The 7808-nt window shown below is 46.2% G+C and overlaps 1 pseudogene; it reads right to left on the reverse strand.

Moving 5' to 3' along the window:
* Positions 1 to 4994: 4994 nt before the first annotated feature.
* Positions 4995 to 7460, reverse strand: LOC123108588 (putative anthocyanidin reductase; annotated as a pseudogene).
* Between the last annotated feature and the right edge of the window lie 348 nt (positions 7461 to 7808).

Genomic DNA, 7808 nt, shown 5'->3' on the forward strand with positions numbered 1-7808 from the left:
CACAATAGTTTCAGATTCATAACCATGAAAAGGTTCAGATTCAACCAAAGTAATTATATCAGGATCAACAGAGAATTCATAATCCTTATCAGTAAAAAAGATAGGTGAAGTAGCAAAAGTAGGGTCAGGTTTCATTCTAGCATTTAGAGATTGCTTACTCCATTTAGCTAATAATATTTTAAGTTCAGTTCTGTTTCTGCAAGCTAAAATAGCTAAAGAAGCATCTTGATCAAAAACATAACCCGTAGGAATGGCAAGTGGTTCTTCATCATCACTTTCATCAGTATCATTAGATTCAATATTTTCAATTTCTCTAGCCCTAGCAAGTTGTTCATCAAGAAAAGCACTAAGTGGCATAGTAGTATCAGGCATAGAGGTAGTTTCATCATAAGTATCATGCATAGCAGAAGTGGCATCATCAATAACATGCGACATATAAAACGAATAGCAGAAGCAGGTGTAGGTGTCGCAAGCTTACTCAAAACAGAAGGTGAATCAAGTGCAAAGCTAGATGGCAGTTCCTTACCTCCCCTCGTAGTTGAGGGATAGATCTTGGTTTTTGGATCTCTTAAGTTCTTCATAATGATAAGCAGATATATATCCCAAGTGACTCAAAGAATAGAGATATGCTCCCGGGCAACGGCGCCAGAAAATAGTCTTGATAACCCACAAGTATAGGGGATCGCAACCGTTTTCGAGGGTAGAGTATTCAACCCAAATTTATTGATTCGACACAAGGGGAGCCAAAGAATATTCTCAAGTATTAGCAGCTGAGTTGTCAATTCAACCACACCTGGAAACTTAATATATGCAGCAAAGTGTTTAGTAGCAAAGTAATATGATAGTAGTGATAACAGTAACAAAAGGTAACAGTAGTAAAAGTAATGTTTTTGGTATTGTGTAGTGATGATAGCAATAGCAACGAAAAAGTAAATAAGCGAAGAACAATATATGAAAAGCTCGTAGGCAATGGATCAGTGATGGAGAATTATGCCGGATGCGGTTCATCATGTAACAGTCATAACCTAGGGTGACACGGAACTAACTCCAGTTCATTGATATAATGTAGGCATGTATTCCGAACATAGTCATACGTGCTTATGAAAAAGAACTTGCATGACATCTTTTGTCCTACCCTCCCGTGGCAGCGGGATCCTTACGGAAACTAAGGGATATTAAGGCCTCCTTTTAATAGAAAACCAGAACAAAGCATTAACACATAGTGAATACATGAACTCCTCAAACTACGGTCATCACTGGTAAGTATCCCGATTATTGTCACTTCGGGGTTAACGGATCATAACACATAATAGGTGACTATAGACTTGCAAGATAGGATCAAGAACACTCATATATTGATGAAAACATAATAGGTTCAGATCTGAAATCATGGTACTCGGACCCTAGTGACAAGCATTAAGCATAGCAAAGTCATAGCAACATCAATTCAAAACATAGTGGACACTAGGGATCAAACCCTAACAAAACTAACTCAATTACATGATAGATCACATCCAACCCATCACCGTCCAGCAAGCCTACAATGGAATTACTCACGCACGGCGGTGAGCATCATGAAATTGGTGATGGAGGATGGTTGATGATGACGATGGCGACGGATTCCCCTCTCCGGAGCCCCGAACGGACTCCAGATCAGCCCTCCCGAGAGGGTTTAGGGCTTGGCGGCGGTTCCGTATCGTAAAACGCGATGATTTCTTCTCCTTGAATTTTTTCTCCCCGAAACTCAATATATGGAGGTGGAGTTGGAGTCGGAGAGGCAGTAGGGGGCCCACGAGGTAGGGGGCGCGCCCTAGGGGGGCAGGCGCGCCCCCACCCTCGTGGCAAGGTGGTGGCCCCCCTGGCCTTCATCTTTGGCAAGTATTTTTCTTATTTTCTGAAAAGTGGCTCCGTGAAGTTTCAGGTCATTCCGAGAACGTTTTCTCCTGCACATAAATAACACCATGATAATTCCGCTGAAAACAGTGTCAGTCCGGGTTAGTTCCATTAAAATCATGCAAGTTAGAGTCCAAAACAAGGGAAAAAGTGTTTGAAAAAGTAGATACGTTGGAGACGTATCAATCACCTAGATAGATCTTGCGTGTGCATAGGATTTTTTTTGAAATTACTGCGTTCCCCAATAGCCCGGAGGGAAATAACTTGCATATTGTGTCGAAAATTGTTCAAACCATATATGGATGCCTACCATGGGCATGTCCACCTGCTTGCAAAAGTTGGGATCACTTGAAGGATGTCTAAATATAGACCATATTCAACGGAGGGGGTTTGGATAGGCAAGAAGGCTCTATCTGAGAGCATGTTGTTTCTCAAACTACTTGAACTAGTCAAAAAAATAGATGGCTATGACCAAGACAAGGCACCATGCCAAGTTGTTTGAGTTTTTCATAAGTTATGCATTTTCTGGAGTTTTCTGGGTCAAAAAAGGCCGATAAATGGTCGTACGTGTCACAACCTGCATACGATATCTGAAATCATTCAAAACCGACATGAATGCCTACTATAGGTATGCCCAGTAGTTTGCAAAAGTTGGCGTCATTTGAAGGATATCCAAATATAGACCATGTTCAACAGGGAGTGTTCATGTAGGCCAGAAGGCTCCGTCTGAGAGTAGTTGTTTCTCGACATCCTTAAAATGACCCCAATCTTATTTCATAGCCTCATATGACCAATTCAAGGCATCATTCCAAGTTGCTTCGGTTTTCGACAAGTTTTGCATTTTGTGGAGTTCTCTTGGTAAAAGAATGGTCGACAATGGTCGGATCATGTCGCCAGTGTGTCCTACCTTCTAAAAACGTATGCTAAGGGTATTGATATGTTTGTGGCAAATCATGGGAAGATGCACATATGCACACATAAAAGATGGACACATAATATTACATGATTTTGGCTATGCATAAAACTACCTTTGTTCCAATCTATGCATATTTTACTTGTACATGTGAGCACCAAAGTGACCTGGTGTTTCTTATGCAAGTGTTAAGCATGGCAGAATGGACCAATGAATATACTTCGATTCTCAATGACTAATTTGTGGAGCAAGTGAAGGCTGGAAATAGGCCAAACATTTATTTGATTAACAATGCATTTGAGGAGGTACAAAGGAGTATCCAACTCGGAAACAAATGGGACAAGCTAAAATGTGATTACAACATATTCAATTAACTCTAGTTGTGGGAGACCGATGTGGGATGCGACTTCAAGAAAAACACCATGTCACAAGATGATGAGTGGTGGAAAAGGCCAGCATTTTGAGTTCTCATGCTTATTCTTGCGATATCATAATGTAGCTGTTATACTTTATAACCTAATAGTGTCTTCTTTATTGTATTATTAGACATTAAAGGTTATGTCAAGTTCAAGAATAAATGACATCACAATGAAGAAAACACACGAATCATATTTGAAGATATCACCAGTGATGGGTACTTGATATTGGAATTCCTCCTCTGGCTCACTTACCCCATCTAATGCAACACTAAAAGTCGCCATGAATGTTGATTATATCCAAGATCTTGATTTGGATTATATGGAAGACGCATCTCAGGCAACACCTAGGTCATATGAAGTGAGGCTTGGAGTCATTATTCCAGACAAGAACATGACTGTTTCCATTGCCGAGACTTCATACAGATCATTTCAATGTTCTCTACAACAACACAACATGACACCTCCTCCATCTCCTAGGTAATGTATCAAGTGGTTGCTTATGGTGAAAATGAAGGTACCTGTGTACGCTCTGGCAAAAACCAAACAACACCTACAATTCCTGATTTGCTCACTTGTACACCCAAGTGGTAGCGACTTGGTGGGGTTTTACTGTTTTTTTTGTCTCCTCACACGATTTATATTGATTACAAAGCATGCATCATGTAAGAGACAGAGAAACATATCAGAATGGGTCGTAGCCAAAGGGTACACCACCTGCACACGCTTTAGAAGCCAGCACGTACTTACAAAGTTGTAGACGCTCTTACATCTGGCAAAAACAAAACAGCCCCTACGATTGCTGACTTGCTCACTTGTACACCCGAGTGGCAGGGACTTGTTGGTCTAATTAAGAGGTAGACATTTGTTCAAACACATGTATGTGGCAAAAAAAATGTGTATCAAATAAATGTTGAAGCACATGTATTTCAACAAAATGTAGATGTATCCAAAAATATCCCACGTGTATACAAAAATGTACAATATTGACAGAAGTAGACATTTGTTGAAATGAAAGAAAACAGAAAAACCAATGAAAAATGACATAAGACTGTTGAAAGAAACATAGAAGGCACCACAAAAAGGACATGAAAAAACCAAATGAAAATCAGTCAAAACCATAAAAGAAACAAATAGGAAAAATGACGAAAACATTCAAAACTTCCCTGAAAAGTCTGCTCCTCTAGGACCCCGTATTGGGCCGGGCCAACTGCCTCCCACCAAAGGCGAGACCTAATTAGGATTCGCATCGGGTGATATACAGCTCCGGCGAGCGCTCCCTGTGTGTCGCACTGTCGCGGTAGGTGAGAGAAAGGCTCTCTCCTCCTATCCTATCTCGCTAAAAACTGGAGGAATTCCTCAAAAAAACTAAAAACTGGAGGAACCACACAAAAGCCAGTAAACGGGCCAGTCAAAAGGCAACTTGAAAACAAAACGTGCATCTTGCCAAAATATGTACTACTCCCTCCGTTCCGAATTACTTGTCTCAGAAATGGATGTATTTAGAACTAAAATACATCTAGATACATTCATTTCTGCGACAACTAATTCCGAACGGAGGGAGTAGGTCAGAGCGGCTGCTCCAGTTTCACAAATCAATACGTATACATTACTTTATTTTAAGACCCATGTTTAAATTCTAACTTTTCAACATAAGATCCAAGAGTTGAGCCGACGATGGAGAATATGTGGGCTGCCGCATTCAAATCCAAAGTTTCTCCGGGGTTCTTGCTTGGAATGCATGGTCAACCAAATGAACTTGTTTATCACCATCAGAGCTCTCCCATTCTCTTGGCGCATTCAACGCTGCAGTCCAGCGTCTCCTCCACACTATACTTGAACCTAAACCCCAGCTCCACAAGCTTGCTCGAATCACCCGGCACCCTCACCCCCTCTCCTGCCAACCTACAGCAATCATCACCACATAATTAGAAAACAAACACAAACTGATCAACCATGCAATCAATACAAGGAGTGAATAAGGACTGCGTACTCCTTGAGAATTATCTTGTGCTCCGGGTACTTGGCCGCGAAGCGGGCGACGTAATCCTGCATGGTGGGGTAGCCGGCGGCGCAGAGGAACCGGCCAGCCATGGATGGCTGGTCCATGCAGAAGAGGTGCGCCGCGCAGGCGTCGTCGATGTGCACCAGCGGCGCGGACCCCAGAAGCGCCTGCATGAAGCAGAGGGCGTTGTGGTGGATCTCGTTGCCCGTGAGGGCCGCCACAACCATCGTGACACTGCTCATCCTGCTCGACAAGACAGGGTGGAGCGTGTCACCGCCGACGAGCCCACACGCCAATGTCACCACCTCAAATGCCCTGCCGCCCTCCGATTCGTTGTGCCTCAGCAGCTCCTGCTCCGACAGGCTCTTGGATGCCACGTATGCCTGGATTCATCACCGATAGCGGTGATGGGTGATTTGTCGGAAATATACAGTGGGTTGATATGTATCGAGATGTAATCCCTCTGTTTCTACATATAAGACGTTTTGACAACTCAAACTGCCAAAATGCCTTATATTTAGGAACGGAGGGAGTATGATTTACGTACTTCGAGGTGGGCATTGCTATAGTTGTAGGGGATGTTGAGCGGAGACCAGCATGACTCGTTCATCAAGTCCTTGAACCCATGACCGTTCTCCTGGAGCGGTGTGGATGATGCGCCGCACGGTCTTGGACCGCTCGCATTGCTGCAGGATGAGGCGGTGCGCGTCCACGATCGCCTCGGTCACGCTCTTATACTTTTGAGTACATGCATGCATATTTGTTAACCGATCATTAGCTACCATTGGTGATCTGGTCAGTACGTTATAAACCTCACACCAAAAGACTAAGGATTTTGTTACAAATGGAACGTTGGATTTTTGAGCAAGAACTTACCATGCTTGCCAAAAGAAATTGCGATCCTCATGACTCAGGGTGGACGGTGGTCCGGGCCGGTTCGGAGACCGGCCACCGGCGGACCTAACCGGACCGGACCGAGCAGCGCGGCGGTCCCCTTTTCTGGCATCGGACCGGTGGCGGAAAAGCTCTGGCCAGACCGAAGGACCGACCATGTGGGCAGCCGCGGCGGCCAGAGACGACTCTAGGCGCTAATCGGAGGAAGAACAGAAAGGAAAGGGAGGGTGGCTCACGGTGAACTCCATGGAGGGGTCGGGGAGGCTGAGGAAGCATCGACGGCGACGTAATCGACGACGAACGACGGCGGCAGGAGTTGGGGAAGGAGGACGATGGCGACGGCTTCCGTACGAATCCGGCCGATTCATTGCGTGGGAGAGGAGATCTCATGGTTGCGGAGCCCCTGGACATGGTGGTAAGTCGCAGGGAGGCCGGTGGCCGCGACGGCAAGAGGCTGTGCGCTGAACGGCGGCGGCGGCGCAGGTGTGTGTGTGTGTACGTGCATTTTTTTTAAGCGAAACGTCGCCTGGGGCTGCCGGCCATGACCTGCTGCTGCTGGCTGTGCACATGCACGTGGCCGTTGCTGGCCGTGCTGCCCGTGGCCTGCTGCCGCCGGCCATGCCGTCGCGGCGGCTGTTGCGTGGTGGAGGAGGACGGCCACGTCAGGTGAGCGTTTGAGTGAGGTGTGTGTGCGTGGGATGGATTAGGTCATACCAGGAACGCCAAATGGGCTGGGCCTCTCGTCCCAACTATATTCAGATAATGCAAAAAAAAATCTTCATATATAGTTGGAGTAAGTAGCTTAATTATCACCTATCCATTATTCTATGAAAAAACTATACATCCATGTGGGGCACGGAGTGGTAAGACTGAGTAGTCAAGAAATATTCAATTCAAAGCTCAAAAAAATATCGCCGGACACCGACACGCAGATTGAGCTGTACCTTGGTGCTACTGTTGTCGTGCATCAGCGGGGTGGCGACGAGGAAGACGAACTCGCAGCCCTGGATCGCCGGCTCGAAGGTGGTGGCGTTGTAAATGTCCGCCTCGAACAGCGTCAGCCGCTCCGCCGCGCCAGGCAGCACCGTCAGCACCGCCGTCTTCTCCTCATCCACTGTCACACACGCACGCACGATCACCAAATGATGCATGGTTCATGTGGTTAGCAGCTACGAGGAGCTGGAGCCTGGAGATCGAGTACAAGCTTAGGTACTACAAGTTAGGTGCACTCACGGAGGGATCTCAAGGTGGCGTGGACGATGCAGCCTCGCTGCAGCAGCTTCCCGACGAGCCAGGCGGCTATATAGCCGGCGGCTCCGGTGACGCACACCCTGCTCATCTCCCTCACTGGCAAGCTTCTCTTCTCCTCCACTTCTGGTGAGCGTGAGGGGAATCGAGTGGATCAACTGCCCCTATCCATGGCCCAGTCTGCCGCTTTAAGTAAGTTCACCACGCGGCCGGGAAATGAGCGTCACGATGCCCGCCATGGTTTCGGCGACAGCTACTGCTCGCCTGCTTGGGATGAAAGCTTTTTCTAATTCCCACATACATCTCCCGGCCGGGAGCTAGCTCCCATCGCGAACGATTCATTGCCCGGATTGGCGTTTTAAAAAAACACCACTGCGACCCCAACCCCAATGGCCCGGCAGGCCCAATGCTAGGCCTACCGAGTTGCCTCAAAAAAGAA

This window comes from Triticum aestivum, chromosome 5A, assembly GCF_018294505.1.
Source record: "Triticum aestivum cultivar Chinese Spring chromosome 5A, IWGSC CS RefSeq v2.1, whole genome shotgun sequence".
Taxonomy (NCBI): Eukaryota; Viridiplantae; Streptophyta; class Magnoliopsida; order Poales; family Poaceae; genus Triticum; species Triticum aestivum.